The sequence below is a fragment of the Mandrillus leucophaeus genome, unplaced genomic scaffold (assembly GCF_000951045.1).
Source record: "Mandrillus leucophaeus isolate KB7577 unplaced genomic scaffold, Mleu.le_1.0 Scaffold558, whole genome shotgun sequence".
Lineage (NCBI taxonomy): Eukaryota > Metazoa > Chordata > Mammalia > Primates > Cercopithecidae > Mandrillus > Mandrillus leucophaeus.
The window spans coordinates 1,423,588-1,438,415 of NW_012106008.1; positions in this window are offsets into that span (position 1 = coordinate 1,423,588).

Genomic DNA, 14,828 nt, shown 5'->3' on the forward strand with positions numbered 1-14,828 from the left:
TTTTAATTTCTATAATTATTCTTGAGCATTGTTTTGGGATGCTGTGTAAGTTACTTGGAAAGAGTGGTTTTTTCAGGTTTTGCTTTTAAGCTGTTTCACTTCATCTATTATTTGGTTCCTCAGTACAAAAGCCTAGAATTTTTGTGTAACATTAACTTTCCCCACTCTCGAGACAAAGCCCTTTGAGTGCTCTGCTCATTGCCCTGTGAGTTATGAGGTTTTCCACTCTGTCTGGTGGGAACACACACAATTTCCAGCCCCGCGTGAGTACCAGGAATCATCTCCCCTCATTCTTTTGGGGAATTCTTTCTCTGGCCTGAGGTGGCCCCCCACATGCAGATGCTGAGTAGTGCACAGACATCCCCAGGGGAGTTCCAGCAGAGTGTTCCAGAACTCAGCAGGCATGTGCATGTTGGGGGTAGAAGGCGTACATCAAGAGTTGCATGTTGGGCATGTAATATTTAAAACGTGTAAGAGATCTTCAAGTAGGGATGTTGAAAAGAGAGTTGGAAATGTGAGGCTGAAGCTCAGAGATATCTGGGCTAAAGCGATACATTTGGAAACCATGTTCATAAAAAATGTTATTTCACTCAGACTTTATCATGAGGGTGTTTTTGACTGGGTCAAATGTTGCTAAGAGTTTAAGTAAGATGAAAACAGAGGAGATTTGGTAACAGGGATGATGTCACTAGTGACCTTGATGAGAATAGTTTGGGCAGAGCAGGGAAGGCAGAGGCCATGTTATGATGGTTTGAAGAATGGGGAGTTGAAGAAAGAAAACAGCACATGAATACAACTCTTCCAAGGAGTCTGGCTCCATAAAGAAGAAAAAACAGGAAAACCATGAAGAGTACTTCAACACTCAAGTGAAGTCCCTGACTCAGAGAGATAAAGCATCTCCCTCTCTTTTCTCAGGGGCTGTCTTTTACATGAAGCGAAGTTCGGGTAGGTATTTCTCCATCCAACTCCTTTTACTTTTCGTCGATAAAGATTCCTCAAAAATCCTGTCATTGTGTGGTCCATCGGGCTTTGATTTTGGTGAGCTTGTAGCTATTTTAGTGGAATGGTGTCATCCAAAGGGATGGGGCTGCAAACCAAGTGCTATTTGCAAGCAGTTCCTCTGCAGAAACAGCTCAGGTGGTCTTCCTACCTCCAGTCTTGACTTACTAAATCCGTTCTTCCCATTGCAGTGGGACTACTCTCTTTAGAATCTAAATTTGACCTACTCATAACCATGCTCAGTTCCTTTCAAGAGGAATAAGCCCAAGTCCCTTATCAGGACATAGGAGGTCCTGCATGACACAGGCCTGCCATCTCTCCAGACTCAGTTCACAATTCCCGGCCTTACACGTTTCACTCTGACCCTTGTGGTTCCCCACATACACCAGGCTGTTCCATTCTCTGATGGCACCGACCCCCATGTTTATTTACACACATCTCTTTACCTGGATAACACTTATCTTTCAAGACTTAGCTCAGGGATCATTTTCTCCAAAAATTATTTTCTTCTCTAATCTTTCAGAGAACTGCAAATTTACATCCATCTCCATACATCATATTATATTGACTTTTTAAAAGTCAGGGATCTATTTCCTCCATTAGACTATAAGTTTCTTAAGATCAAGAACTATGTTGTGATTTTTCTTTTATTCCATACTTCTAGACTTCAGCTCATTCATCTATAGAATTGAGTAGAAAATCAATAAATGAAGCTCAGTGGAAAGCAGGATGATTAAGTCGAAGATTTCAGGTGAAATAAAAGTTGAAGTAAGTAGTGTAGGACAAAGGTCCTGAATAGGATGAGAAACTTGGCCTTCCTTTTTGATTCTCTGGAGCAGTGTCTTAAAGGAACTGTTTAGGTAACACAACTAAGACAAGACCAATAAGCTGGAGCCAGTTAACAAGGAACTTCAAAAGCCAGGCAAAGTAATTTCAGTTTGAAGGCAATTTGACCACATAGGTTTTAAGTTGTTAACATAGAGAAGGAATGATTGTTGAATAACAAAACAACAACAGCTGGGAAAAACCCAACAGCATAAAATATTTCTAACAAAACAAAGTTAATGTTCTGTTTTTACAACTACTATTTTAGATAATCAGCCTTAGTTTGGGAGCCCACTGTTTTGCCTTATCCAGTTTTTCCTCTTAACTATTATCATGTCAAGCTACAGAGGCATCGTAATGATGTGACTGAGAGTGTGAATTCAGGAGCCAAACTTCTTGGGTTTATTTTTAAAGTTATTTTATTTTTAAAAATAAGGATGAGGTCTTGCTCTGTTGCCCAGGCTGGTCTCAAATTCCTGGTCTCAAGTGATCTTCCTACCTTGGCCTACCAAAGTGCTGGGATTACAGGCATGAGCCGTTGCACTCCACCAACTTCTTGAGTTTAAATATTGGCTCTGCTCCTTACTGACTTGTGATGTCAGGTAAGTTACTTAGTGCCTCAATGTCTTCATCTATAAATTGAGGATACTGACATCTACCTCATAGGATTGTTGGGAGGATTAATGAGTTTTCATAAGTATACATCACTTGCAACTGTATCTGGCATGATAAATGCGTTGTAAGTGTTTGTTAAATTAAAAATTAACATCTAAAATACTAGACCTCCTGTAATTAAATAGGCAATGAATGTGAAAAGTACCATCAGGTGTATCTCTCCAAGCCAAGGAATAAATAAAGATTGGGCTTAGGAAAAGACTGGGTCAGCAGTTGACACACAAGCTCCCTTGGGTCTCCAAGTTGATAAAGCTTTGACCTAGCAAGAAATGGTTTGTATTCTGCCTGCCCACTAACGATGATGGAATAGAGTGACTCCCTGTACAGAAAAACCATAAAACATCTATGGCCTGGATTAAGCCCCTAGGTTGAGAGGCCATAATCAAGGCAATTTCTGAGAGTTCCATTAATAAGGTTTTCTAGAAGCTGCCAAAGTCCAGTTACAGCAATTATCCAGTTAGTTTGCTGAATCAGCCAATATAAGCTTCCCCAGTCCTGTTGCTAATTAGGCTCCAGCCTCTCATCTCATTAATAAGCTTCCAGTTCATTTGCATGTGAGGAAAAATTGTGGGTATGGGGGAGTTTAATAGAAACTCAAATCACCTTCAACATGTGTCTTTTTTATTAAAATATTTAACCTTTTATTATGACTCAGAAACATCTGTTGGCATTAACTCTAGGAAAAGACATGATGAATTCAGCATTTGCCAGCAGTTCTCTAGTCCCTCCTCCTCACACCTGGCCTGTTCCTGATCAAGTAGCAGTAAGAAAAGACAAATGAATATGATTAACTCAGTGTTAGAAACTTGCAGGTGAAAGAAACTATCTGGTTCAATTTCATCCTTTTAGGAACTGGAAAACCAAGATTCTAAGAGATGGTCTTATTTGCTTAAATGCCAGTGAAGCCGGGACTAGACCTCTGCAGAAACAGCTCAGGTGGTCTTCCTACCTCCAGTCTTGACTTACTAAATCCGTTCTTCCCATTGCAGTGGGACTACTCTCTTTAGAATCTAAATTTGACCTACTCATAACCATGCTCAGTTCCTTTCAAGAGGAATAAGCCCAAGTCCCTTATCAGGACATAGGAGGTCCTGCATGACACAGGCCTGCCATCTCTCCAGACTCAGTTCACAATTCCCGGCCTTACACGTTTCACTCTGACCCTTGTGGTTCCCCACATACACCAGGCTGTTCCATTCTCTGATGGCACCGACCCCCATGTTTATTTACACACATCTCTTTACCTGGATAACACTTATCTTTCAAGACTTAGCTCAGGGATCATTTTCTCCAAAAATTATTTTCTTCTCTAATCTTTCAGAGAACTGCAAATTTACATCCATCTCCATACATCATATTATATTGACTTTTTAAAAGTCAGGGATCTATTTCCTCCATTAGACTATAAGTTTCTTAAGATCAAGAACTATGTTGTGATTTTTCTTTTATTCCATACTTCTAGACTTCAGCTCATTCATCTATAGAATTGAGTAGAAAATCAATAAATGAAGCTCAGTGGAAAGCAGGATGATTAAGTCGAAGATTTCAGGTGAAATAAAAGTTGAAGTAAGTAGTGTAGGACAAAGGTCCTGAATAGGATGAGAAACTTGGCCTTCCTTTTTGATTCTCTGGAGCAGTGTCTTAAAGGAACTGTTTAGGTAACACAACTAAGACAAGACCAATAAGCTGGAGCCAGTTAACAAGGAACTTCAAAAGCCAGGCAAAGTAATTTCAGTTTGAAGGCAATTTGACCACATAGGTTTTAAGTTGTTAACATAGAGAAGGAATGATTGTTGAATAACAAAACAACAACAGCTGGGAAAAACCCAACAGCATAAAATATTTCTAACAAAACAAAGTTAATGTTCTGTTTTTACAACTACTATTTTAGATAATCAGCCTTAGTTTGGGAGCCCACTGTTTTGCCTTATCCAGTTTTTCCTCTTAACTATTATCATGTCAAGCTACAGAGGCATCGTAATGATGTGACTGAGAGTGTGAATTCAGGAGCCAAACTTCTTGGGTTTATTTTTAAAGTTATTTTATTTTTAAAAATAAGGATGAGGTCTTGCTCTGTTGCCCAGGCTGGTCTCAAATTCCTGGTCTCAAGTGATCTTCCTACCTTGGCCTACCAAAGTGCTGGGATTACAGGCATGAGCCGTTGCACTCCACCAACTTCTTGAGTTTAAATATTGGCTCTGCTCCTTACTGACTTGTGATGTCAGGTAAGTTACTTAGTGCCTCAATGTCTTCATCTATAAATTGAGGATACTGACATCTACCTCATAGGATTGTTGGGAGGATTAATGAGTTTTCATAAGTATACATCACTTGCAACTGTATCTGGCATGATAAATGCGTTGTAAGTGTTTGTTAAATTAAAAATTAACATCTAAAATACTAGACCTCCTGTAATTAAATAGGCAATGAATGTGAAAAGTACCATCAGGTGTATCTCTCCAAGCCAAGGAATAAATAAAGATTGGGCTTAGGAAAAGACTGGGTCAGCAGTTGACACACAAGCTCCCTTGGGTCTCCAAGTTGATAAAGCTTTGACCTAGCAAGAAATGGTTTGTATTCTGCCTGCCCACTAACGATGATGGAATAGAGTGATTCCCTGTGCAGAAAAACCATAAAACATCTATGGCCTGGATTAAGCCCCTAGGTTGAGAGGCCATAATCAAGGCGATTTCTGAGAGTTCCATTAATAAGGTTTTCTAGAAGCTGCCAAAGTCCAGTTACAGCAATTATCCAGTTAGTTTGCTGAATCAGCCAATATAAGCTTCCCCAGTCCTGTTGCTAATTAGGCTCCAGCCTCTCATCTCATTAATAAGCTTCCAGTTCATTTGCATGTGAGGAAAAATTGTGGGTATGGGGGAGTTTAATAGAAACTCAAATCACCTTCAACATGTGTCTTTTTTATTAAAATATTTAACCTTTTATTATGACTCAGAAACATCTGTTGGCATTAACTCTAGGAAAAGACATGATGAATTCAGCATTTGCCAGCAGTTCTCTAGTCCCTCCTCCTCACACCTGGCCTGTTCCTGATCAAGTAGCAGTAAGAAAAGACAAATGAATATGATTAACTCAGTGCTAGAAACTTGCAGGTGAAAGAAACTATCTGGTTCAATTTCGTCCTTTTAGGAACTGGAAAACCAAGATTCTAAGAGGTGGTCTTATTTGCTTAAATGCCAGTGAAGCCGGGACTAGAGCTCAGGCCAGTCCTCCTCTGACTCAGTGCTTATTAGTCACTGTGATGTACCAGGCTTGCAAAATATCTGATGAGAAGAGCTGATAAATAGCAGTAGGCTGTTACCTGATATTGGACTTTAACTTCTCTTCACTTGCATCTGGAATTCAAGGAATTAGAATATAATTAGCATCCCTTCATCCCATTTCTAAGAACTGTTGATTTGATCTCCTTAATGAAGCTTGTATGATAGGCACAATTTTTGTCCCCATGGCCTTTGCCTTCTGAAGTCATGCCCATTGTAATATTACATGTCAAAAGGGACATTGAAGATATTAGCTACTGATCCGCTGAGTTTAAGGTAGAGAGATTATCTAGTGTTATCCAAGTATTCCCAATGTAATCGATGAGCCCTTAATAGCAGAAGAGGAAGACAAAAAAGGAAACCAGAGAGCTGCAGCAAAAGAGGAAGTTAAGATTCTAAGAAAAGAGAAGGATTTAATGCACCATCATTGGCTCGAAGGTAAAGGAGGTTATGTGTCAAGGAAATGAATACTACAGTCACACAACCTCACGAAATTGAATTCTGCCGACAACCTGAATGAGTCGGGAAGCAGAGTCTTCCTCAGAGCCTCTGGAAAAGAGCCCAGGCTGGCCAACGCCTTGACTTCAGCTTTGTGAGACCCTGAACAGAGAACCCAACTGAGCCATTCTGCGCCAGGACTGTGAGATAATAAATGCATGTTGATTTGGGTTACAAAGTTTGTGTTAATTTGTTATGGCAGCAATAGAAAATGAATATAGTCTGAGTCCATCTATCCTGCTCCATCTTCATGACCACTTCCCTACTCTAAACCACCACCCTCTCCTTCCTGGACCACTGAAATTGGCTGTTAATTCTTCTCTCCAAGGCCCTTCTCGCTCATCTTCTATGAAGTCTTTACCCTGTAGTCCAAGTGATTTTTTTCAAAACAGAAACCTGATTATGTGATTCCTGCCCCACACCTCACTCACATGCACCCTAAGATACCTTAAAACCCTTCAGCGTCTTCTAGTGGCTCTTAGACAAAAAATACAATACCCTTTATGTGGCCTGTGAGGGCTCATGCAAACACCCCTGCCCACCACCCCAGCTTCATCTTGAATGAAGATGAGCACCCCATGCTCCCATCACTCTCTCTGCTGTTCTCTCACTGACCTTCTGTTTCTCCTTCTTTCTGTTACGCTCCCTCCCATCACAGGGCCTCACAGATGCTCTGCCTTGTGCTTGGAGCCTTCGCTCCCTCTCCCCTTACCCAGAGGATGTTCATTCAGTCTATCACTCTCAATTTAAATGTTGCTTCCTCATGGTGGACTAGGTCTGCTTTCCCTCTTAGATGTTTTCACGGCCCTGTATGTTTCCCTTTAAAGCACTTTTCAGAGCTTGTAACTATACCTTTAATTCTATCTGTATTTAATTTTGCTCCCCAGTGGGAATTAAGCCCAGTAATGTATCATAGGGCTTTTCTGATTGAGATAATATATTTAAAACACTTATTTTAGGCCTAAAAGAAAATAAGCACTCAAATAGCAAATACTATCATATATAGGAAGGGCCTTCAAAAAGTTCATGGAAAATGCATATTATGAAAAAACTATGCATGGATTTCAAAAATTTTTTTGCACCAAAATAAATTCATGCTAACTTTTTATAACATGTCTGAAGGGAATGCAGTTTGAGGGGAGAGACTAAGAGGGATAAGACTCAGTTTGAAAACAGCCCTTACCAGAGCAATATGAATTCTGCTAAAATTGAAGCAAGAATAAACATTAAATTTATGTTGAAGCTTACGTGGAAGAATGGTGAAATCATTAAGGCTTCATGAAAAGTTTATGAGGATGATGCCCCAAAGAAATCATCAGTTTACAAATGGATAACTCATTTTAAGAGGGAATAAGATGCTGTTGAAGATGAAGCCTGTGGTGGCAGATCATTCAAATCAATTTTTGAGGAAAAAAGTCACCTTGTTTGTGCCTTAATGGAAGGCAACCAATGATTAACAGCACAAGCAATAGCCAACACCATAGACATCTCAACTGGTTCTGCTCACACAATTCTAACTGAAAAATTAAAGGTGAGCAAACTGGCCATCTGATGTGTACCAAAATCATTGTGCCCAGATCAGTGGCAGACAAGAGCAGAGGTTTCAATGGAAATTTTTAATAAGTGGAATCAAGACCCTGGAGCATTTCTCCCAAGAATTGTAATAGTAGATGAAACATGGCTTTACTCCTATGATCCTGAAGGTGAAGCACACTCAAAGCAATGGCTAACCAACATGCAGAAGTTGTCCAGTCAAAGCAAAAGCTGTCAGGTCAACAGAGAAGGTCATGGCAATAGATTTTTGGGTTACTCAATACATTTTGCTTTTTGAGTTTCTGGAGGGCCAAAGAACCATAACATCTAATTATTATGAGAGTGTTTTGACAAAGTTAGCCAAAGCTTTAGCAGAAAAATGTTAGTCTGAGTGGTGGTGCATGCCTGTAGTCCCAGCTACTTGGGAGACTGAAGCAGAAGGATCGCTTGAACCTGGGAGATTGAGGCTGTAGTGAGCTGAGATCATGCCACTGCACTCCAGCCTTGGCGATAGGATGAGATCCTGTCTCAAAATAAAATAAAATAAAATAAAATAAATTTAAAAAAGAAAAATGCCCAGCAAAGCCTCACCAGAGTCTTTCTCCACCATGATAATGCTCCCGCGCATTCTTCTCATCAAACATGGGCAATTTTAGGGGAGTTTTGATAGAAAATCATTAGGCATTCACCTTACAGTTCTGATTTGGATTTTTCTGACTTTCTATTATTTCCTAATCTTAAATAATATTTAAAGAGCATTTATTTCAGTTAATAATGTAAAAAAGCCTTCATTGACCTGGTTAAATTCCTAGGACCCTCACTTCTTTAGGGATGAACTAAATGGCTGGTCTCATTGCTTACAAAATGTCTTAACCTTGGTGGAGTTTATGCTGAGAAATAAAATTTATATTTATTATTTTTATCTTGTAATTACATTTTCCATGAACTTATTAAAGTCTCCTCATATATGAAATATAATACTATTAAGTATAATCATTAAGATACGCACCCAGAACCAGAGAAGAGGAAGCCCTAAACCCAGCCAGCTGGGAAGAATCCGAGAAGAAAGACTCTTTAGAAGGGTTTTAAATTATAAGCAGGTTTAACCAGGTGAAAGAGTGGTGGGAGAGGGAAAAGTATTCCAGGAAAACGGGGTCACATGAGCAAAAATATGGAGATGAGACACAGCATGATGAATGTGGAGAACTCTGCTGCTGGCATTAGTAGCTATACAAATCCCATAATAGACATGCTTTGTCAAAACAGGTGTCCCAATGCCTGCCTGGTGTATAATTTGGCACATGTGCATGCCCAGCCAATGAACTGAATATTGCCACACACAATTCCTGGTGCCCTTCTTCCAACTTGGCATCCTCTGCAAGTGCACCAAAGGGACCCATCTAAGGCTGGCATGGAAATAGGGAAGCAATGTGAATGACTGGGTCTTCAACTCTTTGACTTTAGACTGTGATTTTTTTTTTTCTCCAACCAATCAACAAATGTTTCTTGTGCTCATCTCTGAACCAAGCTCTGTGGAGAATTCAAAGAAAGTCTAAGACTTGACTCCTGCTATCAGGATAGTAATTAATATAAACGGACAATATAAATATGTATAAAAATAAGGAATAATTCAGGATTGCACATGTGGCAAACATTAGTTGCCTTTCCAAAAGTCATTCTCTCCTCCTTTTTGCTAATAGAATCCCAAGTTTGCTCAGGTATAACACAGAGAAAACATGCTCTGGGAATGTAGGTCTCTACCCCAGCTCCAGGGAAGGAACTGTGACTGAACTAAGTTAATTACAGACATTTCATTTCTTATTTCCAGTGATTGGTCTAGGGTTGTGTACGTGACCCCTTCTGGACAGTGAAACATAAAGGAAAGTCTCATGAGTTGCAAAGATTCTCTTTTGTGTACCTTTTGTTTCTGTGCAAGATGCTATTATGGATAACTCTGGTACTTTGGATCCATTTTGCAACTATTCGGCAACAAACATAAGGGCAAAAAGCCAGGCTGGGTGTGCTGGCTCACACCTGTAATCCTAGCACTTTGGGAGGCTGAGGTGGGCCAGGAGTTCGAGACCAGCCTGGCCAAATGGAGAAACCCTGTCTCTACTTAAAAAAAAAAAAAAAATTAGCCAGAGTGGTGGGGCACACCTGTAATCCCAGCTACTCAGAAGGCTGAGTTATGAGAATAGCTCAAACCCAAGAGGTGGAGGGTGTAGTGAGCTGAGACAGCGCCACTGCTCTCCAGCCTGGGTGACAGAGCAAGACTCTGTCTCAAAAAAAAAAAAAAAAAAAAGCCAACACGTTGAGGATGGCAGAGATGAGAAAGAGATGAGAGAGACATGAGCCTGGGTTCTTGATGATATGTTGATGTTCAACAATAAACCTGGTATTATCCATATCCAGAATTATTGTGATGTTAGATCACACAGTTCTTCATTGTCAAAGCCACTGTTGACCTTGGAGTAACACACATCCTAACTGGTACAAGATAGAGGAGAGACACAGTACAAACAGTATGAGATTTGCAGTCATAGGAACATACTATGCACTCTCGTAAAAATGGGTGTTCAATTTCCAGCTCTGTCACTCAGCCTCTGTGGACCCTTCAAGCAAGGGTTCGGTAAAAGACACTGCTAAATGCATTGAGGATACACAAAGATGAGGAAACTACTAAAGATCTCACAAGCCAATAAAGATAGACATGCTTTAAAGCACTATATACATTGCAAGAGCGAATGGAATGTGAAATTGATCAAGAAGGGCTGATATTCAAGTGTGTACCAATATGGTCAAACTGGATGTTTTTGGCAAATGTCAGTCCTCAGGGTAAATGCCTATGACGCACCAGCTTTTCAATATTCTGAAAATTACAGCTGTTAAAGACATCACACTCTGAATGTACGAAATGAAAAAAGTAGACCATTTGAGCTGCATTTTGAATAATGAGAACTGATAGAGAATGGGACAAGAACATTTCAGCAGAAGAAATAGCAAAGACAAAGGTGATTCACCTTCATACTGAAGTGTGAGCATGCATAGTATGTTCAGTTTGGTAGCTACTCATTAACTCATGTGACCTGATATGAAATAATTAAATTTATAAAATGTATACATTAGAAGAGACTCAAGTTTGCAAAAGATATCATTTATTTGAAAAATACCAATGCAAGACTCTTTCAAACATGTTGTACTAGTAAAATTATGTGTTTGTTTACAGACAATGACACAATTGCCAGAATGATAGAGTAGAGATGTGGAAAACTAACATGTTATAGTCAGTACCTTAAAGAGCAATCAGAATTAAATAACAGGTTTCTGGTATTCTAATGGCAATCAGTGATAAAGTAAAATTCAACTCACATATACTTTTTTGATAGTTATGTTTTAATTGAAAATAATATTTTAAATTTATAATAGAATTGCAAAATATAGTATGGAAATTTCTCATATACCCTTTATCCAGTTTCCGCTAATGTTAATATCTTAAATATTTGTAAAATCTATAAAACTAACCTTAGTGTAGTACTATTAAATAAAGCACAGAATGTATTTAACATCCTTTTCTCTGTTCTAGGGTCCTATTTGGACTCTACACTGCATTTAATTATCATGTCTTATAGTCTGCTCCAATCTATGACGGTAGCTCAGGCTTACCTTTTTTTTCCGTGACTTTGACACTCTTAAAGGTTACTGGTCAGTGACTGTTTAGAATGTCCCTCAATTGGGTTTGTCTAGTATTTCCTTTTGATTAAACTGAGGTTATGCATTATTGGAAGGTTGCCACAGATGTGAAGTGCTCTTCTCAGTATATTAGGGGTACTTGATGGCAATACATATACAGGTAGTGTATCATTTTACTAAGTTCATCATTTTACTAAGGTAATGTCTGTCAAAATTCTCCCCAGGAGTAGAATTTTCTTCCTTGTTTCCTTTTCCAAGCTGAAATGAGTATTCATTAATGCCCCAAGGCCAGAAATACTTATTGTGCTTCTCCCCACAGATTAAGACTTTTGTTCTGTAGGAGAGATAAAGGAAAAAGATCTAAGGAACTATCTTGCCACTCTCTGTGGCTACTCCTCCTCTCACCGAAGTCTGCACACAATAGACACTTCTTAGGACTCCTCTGATCAATTCTGTGAGTGCCTGATAGGGTTCATGCAGAACAAGATTGCAAGAAAGTGCAGACTCCTCTAATATCTGCAGGCCCTAGGGATCACACTGTGTCACCAGCCAGCATTCAGCCCTCACCAATTTGCCAGCTATTGCAGCAGAATTCTTCTTACCATGTGTCTACCCTAAGGTGAACACGTGCCTGAATTTCCTCCTTCCCCGCAGACACTGTCTTTCTGTAGATTGTGGGCCAGTTGATTGCTTTGTGATCTCAACTCTTCTCTAGGTTCAAAAACAGTCATGAATTTGAAGTTAGAAGCCTGAGGTCTTCATATATACATGTATACATGTGAAGTACAGGTAATTTGGCATAAATGACATCCAGTGTCCTTCTTTTTTTTCAGACAGAATCTCACTCTGTCACCCAGGCTGGAGTACAGTGGCATGGCCTTAGTTTGCTGCAACTTCTGTGTCCTGGGTTCAAGCAATTCTCCTGCCTCAGCCTCCCAAGTAGCTGGGATTATAGGTCCCCACCACTGCACCCGGCTAATTTTTGTATTTTTAGTAGAGATGAGGTTTCACCATGTTAACCAGGCCGGTCTCAAACTCCCGACCTCAAGTGATCCACCCACCTTGGCCTCACAAAGTGCTGGGATTATAGGTGTGAACCACCATGCCCGGCCCAGTGTTTTTGGAGTTTTTGGAAACAGAACGTGAAAGACAGAACTATGTATCTGGATGCATGCATATATAACTTACTATCTCTCCTGTTCCTTGGGACTTTGTAAGTTTGGAGGAGAAATAGAGGCTTCTATGCTGTCTACATACAGGGAAAAAACCTCTTGTGAAATGATGACGTTGAAGGAAAATGGCCTTTGGAGTCAAGAAATCTGGGCCCTAAATCTGATGCATAGAACTTTGACACATAAAACTTTGAATAAATTGCCTAACTTCTCATGGCCCCAGATTTTTCCATCTGCAAAACAAGGAAAATAAAAAAATAATGCCCTGGCCTGGGAAGGTTGAATGATAAAATGTTAAAGAGCAAGTATTTCTTTGAACTAGAAGTCAGCGTTCTCTTTTTCTTCTTTCTTTTTTCTTTCTTTTTTTTTTTTCCTGTAAAGGGCCAGTTTGTAGGTATTTTAGGCTTTGCAGACCACACAGACTCTGTCCCGATTATTCAGCTTCAACATGGTAGTGAGTGCAAAAGCAGGCACAGAGAATGGGTGACTAAATGGGCATAGCTGTGTCCCACTTTTATTTACAAAAATAGGTGTTGGACCAGAATTAACTGCAGACAGGCAATAGTTGAGGACCCCTGTGCTAGATCAAACCTGCCTGGGGGCACATCCAAGGCATAATCAGATTGCCCTGTTACTTCCTATTCAGGATGCCTTCCTCCTCTCACCCTCAGCTGGTTGCTAATGTCAGGCTAATGGAAATTGAGGTCTGCCCTTCTAGGTGAGGGTGAGGGAAAATGTTCTCTCAGATTCCACAAACTGTTTTAGTTATCCATGTTCCATGTGGTCACTTGGTCACTATGGTTGAGAAGGTGCTATTGCTTCTGCCCAGAAAGTCAGCCCCACACCAATTGCTGTTGCCTGGGCCTACTGTTGAGTATCCCTAGCTATTTTTCTGCAGCAGCTTGCTTCCATGATGGGGCGTGGTTTTTTGTTGTTGTTTTGTTTTGTTTTCCCCCCATGAGATGGAGTCTCACTCTGTTGCCCAGGCTGAAGTGCAGTGGCATGATCTCAGCTCACTGCAACCTGTGCCTCCTGGATTCAAGCAATTCTCCTGCCTCAGCCTGCTGAGTAGCTGGGATTACAGGCGTGCGCCACCATGCCTGGCTAATTTTTATATTTTTGGTAGAGACGGGGTTTCATCATGTTGGCCAGGCTGGTCTCGAACTCCTGACCTTGTGATCCTCCTGCCTCGGCCTCCCAAAGTGCTGGGAATACAGGCCTGAGCCACCACACCTGGTTCCATGATGGTTTTTAGTGAAGGCCCCTGAGCCAGACTCCAGGGCTCAAATCCTAGCTCTGAAGTTTGCTAGTTGTGGGACCTTGTGCTGGAAATAACTTCACTGTGTTTAGTTTCCTCATCTATAGAATGGTAATAATAAGTCTTTGTCTCACAGAACCATTGTGAGGATTAAGTTAATTTGCATGTATTTAGAAAAACACTTGGCACATCATAATTGCACAATAAATCCAATATTATTATTCTCTTGGGCAGCATTCTCTGTGCCAGACACTGTGTCTGAAGAGATAAATTCATCTTCTAAGAAGGGAAATTGTTTTCCCCCATCTCATCCTTCTTCTCACCCGGAACCAGATACCCCTCTGTGGGTTAACATGTGTCCTGGGGCCCCTAGACAGGCTGCATGCTGACACAGAATTAACATTCTGACGGCGATGCTGGGGTCCTTACAACTCTACCTTCCACCTTCCTGACCAGGCTTGGGGCTGGGTCCTCCTTCTTTGCAATGAGCTTTGCTGCTCCCACCACTTCCAACATACACGAGAGTTGAACTCCTTCTCCCCTCAGAGATGAATGCACCATCCTCTCACCCAGACAACCCTTTCTCACGAAGTTATACATGCAGAGGCAATCTAGGCTTTGTGGGGACATTTCCAAGCTTTTAACTCTATATAAAGTACCTGGGATGTAGCTGCTTCTTACTAAATTTTCATTCTCTTTCCCCTAAACCAACAAAGCAAAGCAAAAAGAAAAAAAGAAAGAAAGAAAAAGAAAGGAAGGAAGGAAGGAAGGAAGAAGGAAGGAGAGGGAGGGAGGGAGGGAGGGAGGAAGGAAGGAAGGAAGGAAGGAAGGAAGGAAGGAAGGAAGAAGGAAAGAAAGAAAGAAAGAAAGAAAGAGAAAGAAAGAAAGAAAGAAAGAAAG